This window comes from Bacillus rossius, chromosome 2, assembly GCF_032445375.1.
Source record: "Bacillus rossius redtenbacheri isolate Brsri chromosome 2, Brsri_v3, whole genome shotgun sequence".
In the NCBI taxonomy this organism is placed as follows: Eukaryota; Metazoa; Arthropoda; class Insecta; order Phasmatodea; family Bacillidae; genus Bacillus; species Bacillus rossius.
The window spans coordinates 76,481,351-76,501,365 of NC_086331.1; the positions used below are offsets into that span (position 1 = coordinate 76,481,351).

At 33.9% G+C, this 20,015-nt stretch overlaps 1 protein-coding gene across 18 annotated transcripts in view; it reads left to right on the forward strand.

Annotated features, from left to right (window-relative positions):
* Positions 1-502: 502 nt before the first annotated feature.
* LOC134529384 (basic salivary proline-rich protein 3-like) overlaps positions 503-20,015 on the forward strand; it is a 342,223-nt gene continuing 322,710 nt past the window's right edge. For 17 of the 18 annotated variants that reach the window (XR_010074557.1, XR_010074554.1, XR_010074556.1 and 14 more), the window contains exon 1: positions 507-615. The gene's annotated coding sequence lies outside the window, so the exon portion shown is untranslated. Of the gene's footprint in view, positions 616-20,015 lie in introns of all 18 variants that reach the window. The other variant, XM_063363388.1, reaches the window with a different exon arrangement.

Sequence of the window (20,015 nt, forward strand, 5' to 3'; positions counted from 1 at the left end):
TGGGTTGCATGATTCGTGTAATTGTTTTTATTGGTTTATTGTCCTTTGAGACGTGTCAAACTAACTATAATCCAATGGGAACGTCTTTCAAGGGAATATTGTTATCGTATTCCAGTGTCTCTCAAATTATAAATGCGTATATTTATAATATATTAGATATTATATATTTATTTCATAATCTATTTTATTTTAAAATTAGTTTATTGGATTGGAATGAATACCATATGAATGATCACGCGCTGGTTTGTGCTCTCTTTCCGGCCGAGCGCCGCGGTTGGATGGGGAGCGGGTGTGGGGAGGACAAAGCGCAGATTTCTGTCGACGGCGACCCGGTCTGCAGGACGCCGGTCACGTTATGGATCGTCAGCTCGGGCGCGCTCGGCCGCTGCCGCCTCGCTTGTCGGGGCTCCCGCGGGACCGGAAGCTGACGCCGTGCGACGCGGCCGGCGGGAGAGGGGAGAGGGGGTAGGCGCTAAGATGGCGGCGTGCTCGCTCAGCAGCTGCGGGCGCCGCTTCGGGCTCTGATATGGCCAGCGCGTGGGCGCCCGGCGTCGCATTGTGAGAGCAAGCGACCAGGGCTGTGCAGCTCGATTGGCAGACGGCGTCCGCCCGCCCGTGAGTAGCCCTAGCCGCTGGGAGACAATTACTTTCCGCTTATTATCTGACCGAGTTCTCGGCGATGGTCGAACTTCTTCGGTGCATAAACATGCAATTGTTTATTCCTTTAATGAAATTACAACTTATCTAAAATGTTACTTGGAAATGTATCACTTATTTATTTACTAATATTATGCTATGAAAATATATTTTTAATCTACCCAATGCATAAAATATTTCCATTAATTTAATAATGTGCTAACACCTTTAATGGCCATTTTTGAGTATTTTGTACAAGGAAAAATATATATTTCTTTGTGAACCCTAATCTAATGAAATAAATTCCAAATTCTAGAAAAGTAATCATAAATGCTCTAAGACTGCTAATTTATAATATTTTGTTGGGTTTTCATACTTTAAGGGGAAATCAGGTGTACATTAAAATTGTAAACTACTAATTGAAGCAAAAATTATGCATTTATTCGTTCAACACTTTCACTAACGGTATGTATAAATTTGCATAATAAATTTCAAGAGAAACAATTTTTATAAAATTTTTTCTTTATACCTACTTAGTATCTGTGTACACTAAACAAGGCGACAGCTTTGAAGAAGACTAAAAAACGGGTTTGCTTAGGTTCATAGATCTATGGTAAATATTTTAATCCGACTTTTTTGCTTATTCTGTAAAATAAAATAAAAAATCATTAGTCAAAAATCATGCCTCTACATATTTTCAATTATTAATAATTTATCTAAACTGCCTGGAGTATGTATTTAACTCTCCCGTGCTTATTCAGGACAGTCTGCGATATATTTTATCGCCTTTATAACACATATTTTTTAAATATTCAAAAGTGGTTTAGAATTTTTTTGTTTATATTAAAACTAAAGAATTGCCACCATCTTCATTCTAAAGTTCACTACTTATGTTCTAGCATGTAACCAATGTATTCTATGTGGTATTTAAATCATAGTAAATAATTTATGGGCTATTAATTAGTTTTATACAAAGGTAATTAAATTTATTTTAAAAATATTCAACCCAGTACACTGCCATAAATAAAGACTAATGATATTCCACTAAATTAAGTACGTTACCAAATGCAACATTAAAAATTCCTAAACTATTAGATCTAATTTAAATAAGTATTTGATCATATTATTTGCGGAACGAATTTTTATGTTTTAAAACACTTTAAAGAAATTGAATATTTTGTCAAAAATGTTCAGTAATGTTTCGAAGATACACGTTGCAATCTCGATATATCATAGATTTAAGTAACTTATTTTCTCTATTATTTTCCCTTAGCTTTCTAGTGGTCTCTCCATAATTGAGTTTTTTTCATTTGGGTTATTTCATAGTACATGCCGTCTGCAAAACTTTTAGTGATTTTTGTGGTTTTCTTTTAAGGGAACAGTTGTCGCAAAATGACCTGTCACTTTTAATATTTTAAGTGTCTTCATTCCTTAATAGGACAACGCAGATCATGCGAATAAGTGTAGTAAAAATTTTTAACGGAAGCTTGTGCTGTTTTCAAACAGCTGTTTCAACATGCACACGTGATGAATGCGTTACTTAAAATTAGCGCAATGATCTCTTTCTTGCAAAACTATATAACACTGTAATAAATTAACGGCGTGCTAGTTTAGCTAACGGTAGTTCTTTTTAATTCATGATAATATTTTTTTAAATATAATTTTTACATTTATATGTTTGTTTTATTATATAAATAATATTTAATAGGCAAAGCAATTAACGTAACAAATTTTCAATTTACTCATATTTGTGTTTTAAAAATATTTGTAAAGCTCACCACGCAAACAGTAGTCTATTAAAAAACATGTAGAAGTAAAATTTGGCCAAATTGATTATACAAATTAGTTTTAGCAATAATATAAAACCGCTGTGAATATTTTTCTATGAAGTATTATAATGAGACTGTGTTTAGGGTTTACCTTAAATAATTAAACAATTGTGTACCCAAGTACTACAAATAAATTTCTTTTAGAAAAAAATCTATCGTGTTTTAACTTCAAGTGAGAAAACAATTTTAAAAAATTATTATAAAGTCGTACTTTACGCTGCTTCGGCAGGCTATCAACTTTCTGCAAGTCTTTATTTTTTGCTTGTAACACTTAATTTCTGTAATAAATTAATGACTCATTTAATTTTATGAAATTCATAATTTCAGCTTTTAAAACAATAAATAAAACTACTGTTATGTATAAATTAAATTTGGCTGGGAGCTAAGGAGATTTTCACAAATACATTCACAATAAATTTAAAAATATTTTCTCAGAACGAATAATCATTATTTAATGATTTTGAATAAACAATTAAATGAAAATTTACGAGCTAAAACTCACGTTTATAAAAATTCAATATAGACAGTTATAAAATGTTCCTAAATATACAGAAATATTTGTTGCAAATCCTTTTTTAAAGCATCAGATATTGAAAATAATTTTCTTCCCCCAAGTAAACTTTATAAGTTCACAGCACTAAATAATTAATTTAAATTTATTTAAAGTGTAGTTTTTGCGTCTATTTTAAACGGCACAATCTGAAAAATTCCTAACCTAATGCATGCGGTCAATTCCTTAAATTTATCTTAAGATAGATCATTTTTTACAAGATAATAAATAACGCGACCATTATTTCTAAATTTTACATCAGATAAAAATATTTTACTACCACATAATAATATTAAAATAATTACCGCAAATTTGTTGCCACATTCCTAAATATTTAATTGACTTCCAGAAAACAATTTTAATTCTTAGTGATGTAAAGTTTTACAATTAATTTACCAAATAGAATTTCTGAAAAACGTTTGTTGATAATCAATACTAGCATGTACTATAATATCTTTCAAATCGGAGTTAGAAATTAATCAAATCGTGATTATAATGTTTTTCTTAAAGTAAATTTGTCTAAGTTATAATACACTTAGCAGAATTTTAGGAAAAATTTTAAAATCATATTCATTATAATTTATTTTTATTAATGGTTTTTATATTTTTAAAAGATTTGTTAGATATGTGTTAATTAAAACCTATTTCAAGTACTTTTCTAAGGTACTAAAGGACATGGTTTAACCTGCTTTTATGCAACTCAAAAATATTTTTTGCATAAATGGTAAATATCTGAACCAAACATTTAATTTTAAACGATTAAAAATATTCATACAGAATTTAAATGATGATTTAAAAAATATTTTTACATTTATTTAGGGCCACACACTTATTCCAATTCTCGATGAAAAGAATGTATGCAGTTAACTATTTTCAGGTTTCTTCTTTAAAACTCAAAATAACCTATTTTGTACGAAATTTGTTAGCCAACAAAAGCTTTTCACTGATTACTTAATTTATAGACACAAACTGATCAATAATAAGTAGTACATCCTGTTAATGCACACTATATTGAATTGCCCTCACTCTAATATCAAACATTTGTTTAAAATACTACAATAAGTTGGTCTTTGACTAAAGAACTTAACATTATTTTAAATTTCAAATCTTTAAATTACTTAGAAACAAAAATTTTAGTAGTAATATTTATTAAATACCGGCTGTTTCTTTAATCACGATTTTCTTTTTGAAGTAAGATCCGTGCATAAATTTGACTACACATGTTAACTTTTGGTTGAGTTTCGGCAATCATAAGTATTTTGCATTCGCAGTTAAAACAATTGAGGGATTTATTTTTTAAGTTGTAAAATGCCAATACAAATTATTTTATTTTTCAGTTAGTTTTTCACCTACACATTTTAAGTAGCACATTTACAACCCACCAGTTCATATTTTATTTTCAAAATAAAATATTTTTATTTGAACATGGTGAGATGACGTAGTTGTAAGACACTTGACTCGCTCCCCGTGGGATTAGAGTTCACATACCAGTCCAGCGGTTTTCCACAGTTCTCCAAGATCATTTGAAGCAAACGCTGTAGAGTTTCCTAACCATAACATCTCTGTTTAAGTGCTGCAATCTCTGGACCAGACGTAAATCACAAAAACCTCGCTTCGAGGGGAAAACGGTATTTGTCATGATTGATGAGAATAGTGCCAGAGCAAAGACAATAATTAATTGACACAATCGGTTCAGTTGGCTTATTTCTATGTTAATCTACACAATTTATTTTCAATAGTTTATTAGTAACGTTTCTTACGTTTAGTACAATAACGCAGCTAATTCAAAATACCGTTATCCATCAGCAAATAAAAAAGAAAATCTCTGAATCTCAGTTTTTTTCTTTTTTTCTTGCGGCTCACTACCAGTCTCCTCCTTACCATTCATAAACAATGTTAAATAATTCTCTTTTCTTTCAGCCCAATTGGCCAACGAAAAGAATTAAATTATTTTTAATTATGTAGAATAATTTAAAACTAAAACGAGTATAATACATATAATATATATTTATCAACTTAGTTTACTGTTATTTTTTGTTAAAAAATTAAATAATCAGAAATTTATTTTCCTAGAAAAATATTTATAGTCTAATCTGTAAATTTGCAATCACTATCTATCTTTTTAATTCGAAAGTAAAATATTAATCACAATTGGAAATTTTAACCTAAAACACATTTGACTGAATGGAACCAGGAAGGGAGTAAGTTAGCCAAGTCCAGCCATGAAAATGATTTGAAGTGAAGAAACCGAACGTTCACGTTCGGTCCGCATTGGAATCCACAACACAATTTTGCCTTAAACTATTTTTTTCTCTCAAAATATTTCAGAAAGTAACGTATAATTATTTGGATATGAAATCTGGATTAACAACCTACACGTAGCTTGCGTGGGCTACGTTCGTTTGTAAGACAGTACCACAACTTTTAACTTTCACGTGCCTAGTGCATACATCTCTCATGCATTTCCCCTACTCCTCGGGTATAAGTGAATGTACAGGCCATTTTCACGTGAATCTTTGACAGTTGCACTTTTTAAATTAAATAAAACATGGTTGATTGAATACAAATTTAGCTTCAAATTGTTAGCTGATTATTATTTTATATAGGCCTATAATTCGGTATTTAGATATTGTTTAATACAGTCAATCATCTGTAATAGGCACGTTTGTAGGTTTCGTAATTTGAAATGGAATATAATTTACGTTGTGCGCAGGAGCCGCAGTAGACTTTTCGAAGGCAATCCGGGTTCGAATCCCGGAAGAAGGAATCGTGGCGGACGTTGCTGTGGGTTGGTGTGTTTTCTCGGGGTACTCTCATTTCTCCTGCCGTGAATTTCTTCACTTTTCCTTCCTCGTCATCGCTAATTACCTCGATTTTCAGACTTTGAGCCAATTTATTCATTAATTTTATTGCTGTGTAAAGTTCCAGAATTCTATATTTTAATGATATGTTGGAAAATCTGTAGGTGACGTGGTAACTTTCTTCCATGCACGCTCCAAAGAAAGACACGTACGTATATACCGACGTACGAAAGTGTAAGTTGTAAGTCAAACTCCACGATATTTTTATATTGTCTTCTAGAAATCAATAAATGTTTACAAACCTAACCTCATTCTACAGAAAAAAATATAATTGGATTTAAAAATGGTATCTGGGTGGGACTGTCAAAGATAATACAACATAGATTAATTATTTTCAGCTTAAACATTTGAAGTCTCATTAAGCTTACCATTTAAGGAGATCTACAGGTTCCCCAAATTCATTTCTTTTAATGTTAACGCAACGACTTAAGTACACTCGTTGCGTAAACATTTGCTTGAACGTGTCTTCACAATCAACTTCTATCTTCTTCAATGTAATAGATTCAAATTCATGCTTAATTAAATATATTGCCACATAAAAAACTTTTAAAAAATTATTCTAGGTTTTTTCCCAAAGGCGTTTGAATTTTAATACGTATGGTTTAGTCATCGGAAAGGTTTTAGGTAATTCTTAAATAAGATTTAAACTTAATTTTTTTTGCGTGAAATTTTCTCGCATAAATTATATTTTTTATGCGCCATGCTTCTCGGAATGTAAACTTGCAAGTGAATGTGTTACGGAAGTACACACATAGATAAAACCTCACATGCTTACCTCTGTGGCGCATACGGTTGAAGCACAAGTTTCGGGGCTATTTGATCTGGGTTCGAATCCCAAGTATGGCATGTGTGTATGTGTGTGGCGTTTATAACTATGATAGTTATTAGGATTAAAAGTCTGCGTACCGTTACACAAGTTGAAAAGTTTAATCAGATTTTGAAAGCACAGGCGCAAGCACTTTTCTAAAACGACAGAGCGGGTGGCGCAGTGTCAGGACACTGAGCCCGCACTCCAGAGGACTCGCGGATTGAACACCGGCGCGACCCTGCGAGCTGATTACAAACACACATATTGCGATGTGAGACACGGTACGTAACGAAGGTAGTAGAAATTACAGCAAGAAAGAATCTACGTGATTACTCAGTGGTATATGCTAATTTTTTTTTCAAAAACATAAAAGACATGTGTTACTGACCAAATAGTTAACACGCAACACAACCGGTTTTGTGGTTGCTGGTCGTTTGACGTCACTGTCACCGCGGCTCACAAGTGTCTCGGATTATAACGAAGCACATACCGCGCGTTGGCTCATAACAATAGATTGCGGTGCGTGTTTCGGTAGAGCGTGGAGAATGCCGCAAGTCTCCGCGAGTGTTCATCAGCCCACTGGCAAATGTTGGGATTCCCATACGAAAGGCCTTTGGCAGAGCCCTTTCCCAGTGAATTACTGTCTCTAATAAACCCTTTCTCAACGAGACTTGAAGCCTCAGAAAAAATCTTATCTATTAACTTATAACTAGAGACATGCAAAATTCGCGGATTCATTTCGCGATAGGCTAGCATCAAAACAAATATACCTTCGTACCGCTTCTGCGATTGGCCCACATTTTATCCGGGGAACTGTGAGCCAATGGGAAACCCTAAACCAAGAAAGTGCTGAATTACGGACAGCCTAGTTGAGACGTCTCACGCGTCAGTAGCCAATGAACAGGTGTAATTTCCGCGATTATTTAAAGGACTGTGGAGTCTATCCTAGAGGTCAATTAATCCGCGAATTTTACCGGTCTCTACTTATAACTTGAACATGTGTTGATGTTCACAATATCGTTGTCAACGACACCTCACTATCCAGCAACAGTTTACATTAAATTTTAACAATGGAGTAATTGCACTATGGTTTAATTTTTCAGTCATATTATTTTATTGGACATAATAATTCACGCACTTCTATACTGGTAAGCTTATCAGGGGGTGACCTACAAATAAAATTTTAACCCTAATATTATGACTAATAATGTCACACTCGTCCATGCCATACCCGGGATTCGAACCGAGGACAAATTGGGCCCAAACTTGTATTTAAACCAAACTGCGCTACAGGGGATGGTAACCACTTGCGGTTTGTTATTCATCCCACTGGGTATCAATGTAGACTTGAAACACATATATATACATCTGCTCCTCGTTGATGATAGGACTTCAGTAATTTTGACACGACTCCTGAACCAGTTATAAAAAAGGGGAATACGTGGTTACTCAATCACGCGTAACCCGCCACAGGATGCGACCTTGTTATCGATCAATGAGAATTCTCTAAAAGGTTGTTTATATATACCTAAGCGATTCAAGTCCAGCCTTGGGTGAAGTGGATCAGTGAAATAATCGTGGCTTTGTCTATTGGTAGACACTTGTAAAATACGCTTTATTCTTTAGTACCAGGCCAAACTCCACACACGTTTATTCAAACACTTCTTTTTTTTTTATTGGCTGCTGCCAAATTTGACCTTCTATCTGTGTTGTATGTGGTTGGATCAAATTAATGTAGGTATTTTCTTATTAGTTCCTTGGTCATCGGGTCGTTTTAAACTACCCATGACCTTAAGAAAAGGTAATGTTAATGTATAATGTTATACTTACATCCTCGCCTGACTCTAAATAGTAACGTGAATTTTGCAGGTTGCTATCTATTGGACGTCTCTGGTGGGAAAAATTATATCTCAGTCTTTCCTTCACGTTTGTGAATGAATGAATAAGAAATGAATAACGGTGTATCATCTCGTCGATATCGATGTCATTACAGACGGTGTGGGTGATGAGATGTAATGGAAAATTGTCGGAATGTATGGGTGGGGGGAAAGGGAGAACAACTAGATACCTCCAGATAACGGCAACGTTCGCCACACTATGGTTTACGGAACGTGATATATGTGTGAGTTGGTTGTCGTTGGAGGTTAGGGGGAGGTGGACTTGTATTTAGTCGCCCCGATGCCAAATAGCCTACGAACATAGAAAAACAGCGACTGTTAGTGTGCGAGACACAAAAGGACAGCGCACAAGGGTTTGGAAGCATTGTTCTCCTGCAAAGAAAGTGCAGCTAGTTCCACGTACCAGCCACAGATACTCAGCAATTGGTGTTTCCAGCAACCGTAAAGTGCTTCGGCGGGCAGTTCCAGGCTGCTGTTCAACAGGAATAGAGATGATTACTGCTGACACTGGCATTCCGTTACATCATCCTTCCCCACTATGTGCTTCTAATGTTTGAAGTGAAACTTCTCCACAGCCGGTTCGGAACACTGCAGTTTGAGGCGACGATGTCATCAGAGCGTAACGAAAGTGTAACGTTCAAAGCGCAACGATAAGGCGTGGGGTCTCGATGTTGGAGAGAGGGAGGGGGCTCAGGAGTGGGGTGATCGATGACATGTTCGTATTGTAGCACACTTACATAATTGCGTGTTTGTACACTTGCGCACTTGCATGCTTGCTCACTCGAATACTTGTCCACATTATTAATTCTTATACCTTCATATGTGAAGATTCACTTCCAACACGCGTGGTGGTCACGCACCCATGATTTTTTTTGCTTCTGTTTCGACAGCGTGTTCGTGTGAGACGGTAGATAATAACAACATATTACAGTGGTATTGGAACAGGAGTCGGTAAAATGTATTGCAGTTATAGGCCAGAATTTGTGTTGATTAGTGTTAAAACCGAAATAACACCTACCTGATACACAGCATGCCGAAATTCAATGTAAAAGACAAAATGAAAAGAAGTTTACACGTATTACTTAATTTTTCTGATTAAAATGATAAAATTGAAAACAATATATTTAGTTCAGTTTTTTCGTATAAAACATTCAAAAATTAAATATGCTATGTACAAAAATTATATGTAGTTGTTAAAGTAAAGACGGTAAGAAAGAAAGCCAAATTATCTGATACAGCGAAACCATAAAGATAATGCTGAAATCCTAAAGAGAAAAATTGGACTTTCAGCATTCATATTGATTTTGGATCTATATTAATAGTAAATTAATAAGACAATGTCAATACTTAAGATATAAATTTTAAACTATGCCAGTATCAGACAGATGCTCAAAACATGCAACCACTTAATTAATACTTTTCCTACTATTAAAAATATATGCACGTTGAATGTTTTCAATAACATCGTTTCTTGTTTTGACACAAAAAATTATATATGCTGCAGTTAGAGTAATTTTAAAATTTTATGCACAATAATAATGACACATGCACAGCATTCACCAAAATTAAAAAAAAGTTACAACGAAATTTTAAATGTTTATAACAAAATTGACTAAAATAGGAAAATTTTAAAGCTAGGATCTACCTGTAACTGTAAAAAACTATTCCAGCATTTACCAGGTGTGATAACAGGACGCTATAGAAAATCTAAATGAGTCTGGTGAAGCCTGTATTAACATTGGAGGTCTTCTGCAATGGGGTTTCAGTGTTTTACAATGGCCACCGCACCGAGAGTGTGCTGCTGACACAGAAATTAATTCTGGCCCGGAGGGGGGGAGGTTGTATATCCCCCCATTCCAGCTCCCCGGTGTACGCCCCTGATAGGCCTACTCTGTTCTTCAGAGACTCTTGCAAACACCGAGTTGACGTGGAGTCCGGGCATACAACTGGTTTCTCTTAGTCAAGAAGGGCCTGAATAATTTAATCAAGGCTCGTCCTGAACCACCATGTCGGATTTTAAGTTATTTTTCTGATTCAAGTAGTATATGAGGTGATATTAAAACGAGAACAAGCAGGAACAGGTCGAGTCAAAATTTGACCAACTAATTTGGGCTGCAAGGTTCATCACGGAAAAATAAGTCGGAAAGTGTACACCACGTAGGGTATAAAATTCTTTCCAAGGCTGGTATACGCATTTGCAGCTGGAGCTGAACAAGTGGTTATTGTAAATAGTAAAGTATTTAAAATGAAAAACCACATGTCTGAAAAAGAAAGTTTTACGTGAACCACATTTTTTAACAGTTTCGAAATATTTTGGAAAAATTGTTAGCTTCATAAAATTACTTCACTGGAAAATAGGGACTAACACCATTTTTCACCACAAATTTTCTTGATGTGTAGTTATCCCCAATTATTTTAATAATATTAATTCACAACTGTGACAGGGTTTGTGATGGTTGTGGAAGTTTGTGCAAATAAATACTATTCATCTTATAAGAATATATGAATTATAATATGATTTACAATAAGTGATTCATAACTAATCAAATATTATAAAGAAGTATTTTGAAGTGTTGATTAAATTTTTTCGCTTACCAATGAACAAACCGAGATGGGAGTCGATAAAATCAATTAAATTCCTTTATAATTTTTAGAAAATTTTCCAATTTTTTTTGGTAAATAATTACAGATTGTAAAGATGACGACCAATATGACAACAAAAGATCTGTCAATAAGTTTACAGGTAATTGACACATGCGCTCTATCGGATAACAATAAAGTAATATGGCGGTTGACACTAGTACACGAGAGCAGACGACAAGCAAATGTAACATGGAATCTAAAAGGCTGACAGTGATGTCAAATTGTCGATAAAACATAAACTTAGTAGGAGTAGTGTGGAAAAGGATTTTGAGGGGGGAGGTTCTTTTTGTCAATCTGCTGGTAGTCAACATGGGAGAAAAAAGTAAATATTTATAAATTGTATTCTTCGGGAATCGAACCGAGCACTCTAAAATTCCGTGGCCAATGTGCTTTTTAAATTGAAATTTAATTTGTTTCATATATTATTTTATTTATTATGCATCAGGTGTATATTTTAAACAATTTGATTATTTATCTATAACTTATAAATAATTTTTATTACATTTTAAATAAATATTTTATGAAATAATTAGTTTTGAACTCATCGAGGTTTAAATCATGGACTTTAAACTGAATGATATAAGCGCTTTGAATAAATTTTAAATTATATTTTTTATTTTTAATGACGTTTTATTAATCGTTTATTAAATATCCCTTCCCTGATACAAACACAAATGACTCCGAACTCAACATACGTGAATTTTTTAAATTATTATTTTTTTAATATTTTTAATATATTTTAATTTTTGGTTGTTTTAAGAGCTTAGCTCTTGGTATATCTACTGAATTTAGCATGAAAATCTTCGTGAAAATTAAATAGTAGTCAATGAACGGAACTGTGTCACAAAGATGGTGGACCCACGAGTAGCAACATAAACCCGCATATAGCCACTTTCGTAAACATTAGGGGACATACAAACGCATTGGTGTGCCAAATGAAACTTTATGATAGTGAAACTACCCTAGAATATATTTGGTCAACTAAAATAGTCATAGTAAAAAGTAATCACAAGTTTTAAATTACCTAAGAAATTTGGCATTACACTACTTATAATACATATTCTTCTTTCATGTATCCAAGAGGCTTACTAGCACAGCGGCAAAGCACGCGCTTGGTAGTCTAAAGAGGCGAGGCTCGAAGTCTCGTCACTGGAACTTTATTATTTAACTTTTTTCAATAATTTTATTATATAATATATTAATACAATAATAACTCAAACGTATTGAGTCCTTTTGAGCAAAACCCAAAAATGTAATCCATATATATTTGAAAAGATTGTATGGATATTATTATTGAGTAAAAATGGTTTAAATTAAAATAGTTTATTATTGATTTTTTCTTAAATTTATATATTATTATTGAATATTAGTCTGTTGGTTTGTTTGTCTGTTTGAGTATCGTGCAAAAACATCTGGGCCAATTTTGATGAAAACGTTTGTGTTTAAAAGTTAATGATTAGACTTAAAAACTGGTATTTATTTGATCTCGCTAAAATGACGGGAGCAGGAAATCTTTAACAATAAAACCACAACAATGTGTCTATCTGTATGTTTGTTTGTTTAGCTGAGCATTATACGCAAAAACTACTGAATCGATTTTGAAAATTCATTTTTTTTAAAAGCTTGTGATAAGAATTAAAAACTGGTGTATACTTTATCTCGCTATGATGAATAAAGCCAAAGATATAACAATAAAACCACATCAGTTCACAATCAAGTGCAACCAATATTAGGCGAGCTCCCATTTCTAACTACGCCCATTATTAACAGTAGGTACTGCTATGAACCACATACATAATATAATTTATTTAATTTATAACAATTTATAACTATTACACGATTGATGATAACATTTTTATTACATTAGGTGATTATTTAAGAAAAACATCACCGTGCTATTATTTGCTCGGAGACACACACTTATAATAATATGGTTGAATCAGCTCAAAAATGTTAAGGTTTGTAGGTAGGAAATATTTACAGGCTGATTTTAGTCGTTTGGGCAAAAACAAATATACAATCATATAATCAGCGTTATAATATGTGTTTTAAAAAAGTTTCATGTTAATATTTTAGTTATTTCATAGAAGTATATCTTTTAAAGTGTGAAAATACCTTATAGTATTAAATGTTAAGTGACATTTAACAATATAGGTAGTATTATAATAACATTCTTTGTCGAAAATCAGGTCTAAAGCCGGGGGTTTATCAGAGCCTAGTTTAAAATTTCCCGGTGTTTCTTACTGCTAATTGCTATCTGTGTTTGATGGTGGCAATCAACGTTTACGATTCAGCCGGAGAATCATTGTGGCGGGCGCAGAAATGATGTAATTCGCATCTAAAAATTTCTGTATTTGAAAAGCGACTATTTTATTTATCTGTTTATTCATCACACTCGGCTTTATTTTAAAGAATACTACGTTAAATTTCGTGTCCGAGTTTCGTATTATAAGTTTATTTAAACCATAACAACATGATGACACATGAGTTTGCTCGTTACCGAGTACTGAAAGACTCCACTGATATTTTTTTAATGATGGTAGCCAGGCAATTTGATGTCGGTGGCAAGCTGGTGGATAGTATGGGGACTTAAGCTACTAAATTTTTTTAGGCAGTAATGGAAAAATTTATTTCAAAAAGGGAATTTTCTACTGGAAAAGGGGAATGTTTAAGTTATTATGAGGTTTGTTTTTGTAAATTTTGGGGAATTCAGAGTACATTTTTATGATTAAAGGTCTTTCAAGATGGTGGGTGTCTCATTGGCTCCTGACACTGGAACCTGGGCTAGTGGCCCTATTAATATACTACTAACATATGTGTACAGAAATGTAACCCTGCAATGTAACAGGCGAGAACATTAGCACGCAAATTTGAATTTCGCGCGCATCAGGGCAGCACTCCACTGGCTGAGAGGACGCGCGAACGCAACCAACTGTCAGACTGTCGAACTGTTCGCCAGGGTGTCGAAGACACGCCTACTATTCTTTGAGCCAATAGAGACAGAGGCAGCCCCCTCCCACCAATATGTTACTTTTCTGGTAAGCCAATAGGGACTCGTTACCCCCCCCCCCCCTTCAACACGTTTTAGGGGGATCTAGGTTATGGGGTGGTAACTGAGCTTTTCAGACAATAAAAATGACTTCACCAAGGAATCATGCCCTATAGTGTTCCGGGGAAGAAGCACCTAAGGCAATGGATAAGAAACACCCGGAAACTTAGGTGATCAGTTCAACAGTCTAACAGTTTATACCAATGTTAAACTGGACCAGCGCACCACCTATAGGCGAGAAAATTAACTAAACTCTTGTATCGTATTTTTACTGACATACAATAACGATTATTACATTTGAGTATTCCCGCTAGATAGCAGTAACTGTGTCCAGGCATCGCTTTTGCTTTACTGGTGTAGATACAATTTTTCGAAAGGTCAGGCGGCCTGGTTTTCACATACACGCCACCAGAAACATTAACTGCATTGAGTAAAAGGTGGTTTATTTAAAGTTGTTGCAACAAACATTCAGATTTTGATAGTTAAATACTGTGAGGAATAAAAAAAGGTTGCAGGTGTTTATAAACTAGAGTTAGAAGTTATACTTAATTGCGTATTAAAATTTTAACTTTAATTTTGCATGCAAGTAATTAATAGAAATAAAAAATTAAATGATTTGAGTGATATTATAAATATTGTTGGTAAAAGATAAATTCAATCAAATAAAAATAAATAAATACTTAGTGCTCAATATAATATAAAGACAGGTAGAAAATTAATCATCTAAGTATTTTGTAAAATAATGGATATAAATATTAACTAATGATAAAAATTAATAAATATGCTGCATATTTATTCTAATTTATTACTTTTTTATTATTCAGTAAATAAAAATGTAATAATTTTTAATTTTTAATGCATTAAATCATATGTACGGGAACGAAACCCAATTAGTATGAATACACTTCAGAAAGCTTATGAACACAATTTATAACACTAATGTTCACAATCAAAAAAATGTTTTTTAATTATATAGACCAGTATTCAATAGCAATCACGAAGTATATAATTCAAAAGCACACGCATAATTTTTATTCGTATGTAGCCATATTTCCTCCTGTCAATTGTTGTCTTCTTTCGTTTTCGTTGTAAAAGTAACTTCTATCGTTCAGTTTGTTGTAGCAACCAAGGAACAATACTGCTAAGAGAACTGACTGAAGACTGAATTTATAACAACTTGGAGGAATGAAACCATCAATTAAACTGTACTTGGTGCATGAAAATAATAAAACGGTGTATTCAACCAAAGAAATCTGAAGTTGAAATCCAACAAAAATTCAAATATAACCAAATTAATGAGTCGAGCTGCAATGAAATGGGGTTTTACCAGGTTGCTCTAGTTAACTTACATACACACATCATCAGATAAAAATGTAGATTGATTAATAATAATTGTTATGATAATAAAATATAGGAACAATAACTGTAAACATGCTCAATTTTTACACAGTTATTATTTACTTTACGTTTTATTGGTTTTATAAACTCAAAATAAATTTTTACATCAACATCATGTGATTAGAGCAAATTCTTAATGTATTTTTATTTTATGCTAGGTTTGAAACTATAAATCAGAGAAAAGATAGTTCGGTAGAAATTAATGCCGTCTGTCAGGTAAGTGGAAGTGAAGACAGTTTTGATACTGAGATACGTAGGCAGTAGATTTTCGCTCACGGCACCACCATGAGTACCTGTACCCAGGCAGAGAGCTTGGGCGAGTTTGTCCCGATTTAAGTTTCTATGGACGATATATTACTAGCTTCTATGACGGCTTTTGTGGAACTTCCGAAGACATTTTCGTTGATGAAAGAGAGAATGGCATGAAAATAAAATCATTAAACATGGTGGGTGAATCCTAGTCTTAATATCGATGTGTTGAGAGATGTACGATAGCAAAATAACATATTGGCAGTAGCTGCACTACAGAATGACGAGATTGTCATAGCGTTATGTACGTTTTAGGAGTACACTGAATATTTTCAAAACTTTCGATTTTTGGTCCTTTCAGTTTTCGGTAGATGTTTCCCTACAAAGATAAAAATCTAGAAAACCGCAAATGAATAGTTAGATACTACTCTTTCATATAAAATACCTACGTATCTTGAGTTTTATTAAATACAAGGGGAAGGAGAATGTAATATGTTAACAATCATAAGTTTTTGTGCAAAAAAATAGCGTAAGCATTCATGTTTAAAAAAATGAAATACTATCTTCCACTTTAATTAAACTAGTCCACATGCATAAAATAATAAAGTAAACGGTCTAATTAAAGTATACTGACAGGCTATTGCATAGAAAGTCCATAGCTGCTTGTATAGAAGCTCAGGTACATTAAAAAAAGTTTGGCTTTTTTCTAAAAACAATTAACCTAAAACATTTTGTCAATTAGACCCTACAACATATTTTGTTGTAATAACAAAATAATCTTTTAGTGTTCACAAAATGGCTTTTTGATAACAGCAACAATTCTTTTTGTCATAAATAAATCGTTTCACTGGAACTACAAAACTATTTGGCTGTCACTACAAACATATTAGTAATGTGTAAACAGAGACTTGCGCTTGAAGTGATAAGCACCGGAAGCATCAGCTAGACTTATCATCCCGTCTTACTAGCTCTAACATACGTCTGGCTAGGTATCCGTGAATAACTATAAGTGTCAACGTGTCATTTACAAACCGTACCAAATTTATTTCAGATATCTGAAAACGAATTTCATTGAAGAGCCCTTACTTTTGCTTTAACAAGTTTCATTTAATGGTTTTGGTTTCACCAAGTGATATATATTTTTGGGATATTGAAAACGGCTAAAACGGGTGTGTTCACGAGTGTTTTTAGGAATGTAAATATTGTGCAAAGTAATTAAAGTAGTACCTATATAGACGTGCAGGGATAGGTTCGCCGTTGAAAGCCCCACATAGGCGCGTTGCCGACTAGAAGACTGCAAGCCATTTCGGTGGATGGCATGTAGAGGCGAAGAGGCGTGTGATGAACAAGCCATTGTCGCTCTTAGCGTCCCTGTTCCTTTTAGAGCTCGTGGGCCCAGCTTATAAAGAGTAACGTCCAAAGAAATAGCCGCGGAAAGTGTGGAAATAACTCCACGGGTCGTTACCAAAACGCCGAAATGCCACAACGCCGAACGTACAATAATCCCGAATACCATAACGCCAAATGCCAAATGGACCGCAAAGCCGACAGCTAGAAAACTGCTGTATACCACAACGCCGAAATACAGTAACGCCGAAAAATGTTGTTGCGGTGAAGGGGGGGGGGGGGGGGCACAGGAGCAAAATGAAAAACAACTGAATGAATTTGTGTACCTAACCTAACCTAGGCTAGCCTAACCTAGCCTAACCTATACTAACCTTACCTAACCTAACCTTTGTGGCAGTCCTGCAATGACATTTTTCGGCGTTAGTGTATTTCGGTGTTGTGGTAATTCGGCGTTGTGGTACACAGCAGTTTTCTAGCTGTCGGCGTTGTAGTCAATATGGCATTCGGCGTTATGGTTTTCGGCGTTATTGTACGTTCGGCGTTGTGGTATTTCGGCGTTGTGGTGCGTCCCTTAACCCCACATGGCCGGCGACGCCGCTAACGCCTCACGGCGGTTGCGCTACAGATAGCTGCGCGCTCGCCCTCCCGTTGACATTGAGCAGCGAGCTTCGTGGAACACGAGCCTGGCTCCCGAGCTACCTGGCAGCAGGAAGCTGCAAGAGGGGGGGAGGGGGAGATAAACTGCCAGCTCGCTGGAACACTCGCGGACTTCGCCTGCTCGTGTTGGATTACGCGCGGTTGCGTCTGCGAGCGTGCTAGCGTGTGCAACCATCTCAGGCACAGCCCAGCGGCGTCCTGTGGACAGACAGGTTTCGGCTTCATGCGGCGCCGCCTTCTCTTTCACTCTTATTATAACTGCTACGGCACTGTTCGTTTAGTTTTCCGAACGAAAATAAATACCCGAAAACAAAACATTCATTATTTAGCATTCAACTGTCTGACCTGTTTTACGTAGTGTGGCTGACCCCGCAGTTCAGTAGGATGCAAGTTGGCTTGCGGGGTGTCACCTCTCCGGTGAATTCAAAAAATATATACCTGAATATGTATATTAATGTTAATCTTACGGATATTTTTAGGTAGACGTTAATGTATATATATATATATATATATATATATATATATATATGTGTATATATATAAACAAATATTTTGTTTAGGGATCGAAATAAATTTTCATGACCGCGAGGTTTTATATTTATATGTATACACCTATATACGTGTAATTAAAAGACTGAAAGACAGACAATTTTTTTTAATCAGGTAGGTATTAGTTTTTGTTTCCATGTGTACAAATTGCAAAATATTATTTTTTGTTTCAAAACTTTTGCACAAAAATTTTCTTTACAACTGACGTGTAGTAACATTTTTAGAACTTATTTTGCTCCATTTCAGTTTCTGTTAAATTAACGGTGCTGAATTATTATTTTGTTTCACGAAAAAAAAAAAAAAAAAAAAAAAACAATGCCCTGTTTCAAATATTCCATAATACGCACGTACCCCATAAGTTTGCTATGTTGTTATTCCGTATTTGATTCTTGTAAGATTGACTCACGTTTTATTCCGTATGCTAATACTAACAAATTATGAGACTTTTACACCTGACGTTGTTTTGAATATTATTTTCACACCTGATTAAAATTTCAACTTAATACATTTTCGCATATCATTCATAACTACAGAATATTTTAATAAATTCATTTTCAAGTGAATATAGCATCAACTGATTAGTTTAACTGTAACTAATCAAGATAGCTCTTTTTACATAGCAGAATCCATTCTTACAGATTAAATTTATTTGCATTTATATTATTTATGGAATTTACGATATTCAAATCACCACATATGCCTCACGTGAAATCCAGCTACATATTTACGGTAGTAATTAATATATTGAAACTGATTTTTAAACAGTGTTATTTATTCAGATAATTTAAATGTATAACGCAACAAATAATTTAAAATTTCACTCTTTGCACTTTGTAATGCAATTCAGCTATCAGTATGTAACTTTCCGTCAAATTAAAAGAATAGCCACATTTCTCTATATGGAGTTATCACAGTTATTTTTGCTCTTAACTCTTTTACGATGCTAGTAGTTGCAGAACTCATCGTTCCATGCAGCATGTACAAAATTCATTAATATCTTTTTACGTTACCAAAAATATGCTATAATTCTAAACATAAAAATTATTATCAAACAACAAAAACTCTTAATTTACAAATTTTCGTGTTTATAATATAACTACGTAGTTTCGTTGTTTGCTAAAAACTTTCTCGACTGGAACATTTTATTTACTGAAGTAATCAATAATTTTTAAGAATTCTGTGCCAGAAACGAGCTTGATCACATCTTTACTAAGAAGAAAACATAAAAATATTATTATAAGATAAAACTACTTTAAAGGTGTATGTTTGATAATAAAAACATATACTACATTTAAGTATTATTTTAAATTATGTTTTGTTTTATTTTGTTTGGAAATTCAGTTTTTACATTTTTTCATGTTTCAATTAGCCTAACTTATTTAAACTATCTGTTGTGGTTTCTAGTAGTGTTGTTGTTACCGACTGTTTCCCAGCAACAGATACTGTCTACAACATTTTATGTACCTGTTGCTTGTATTTAAATATATATTTTTTTTAGGTATAATACATTATATTGTATATAAAAATAAATTTTCACGTAT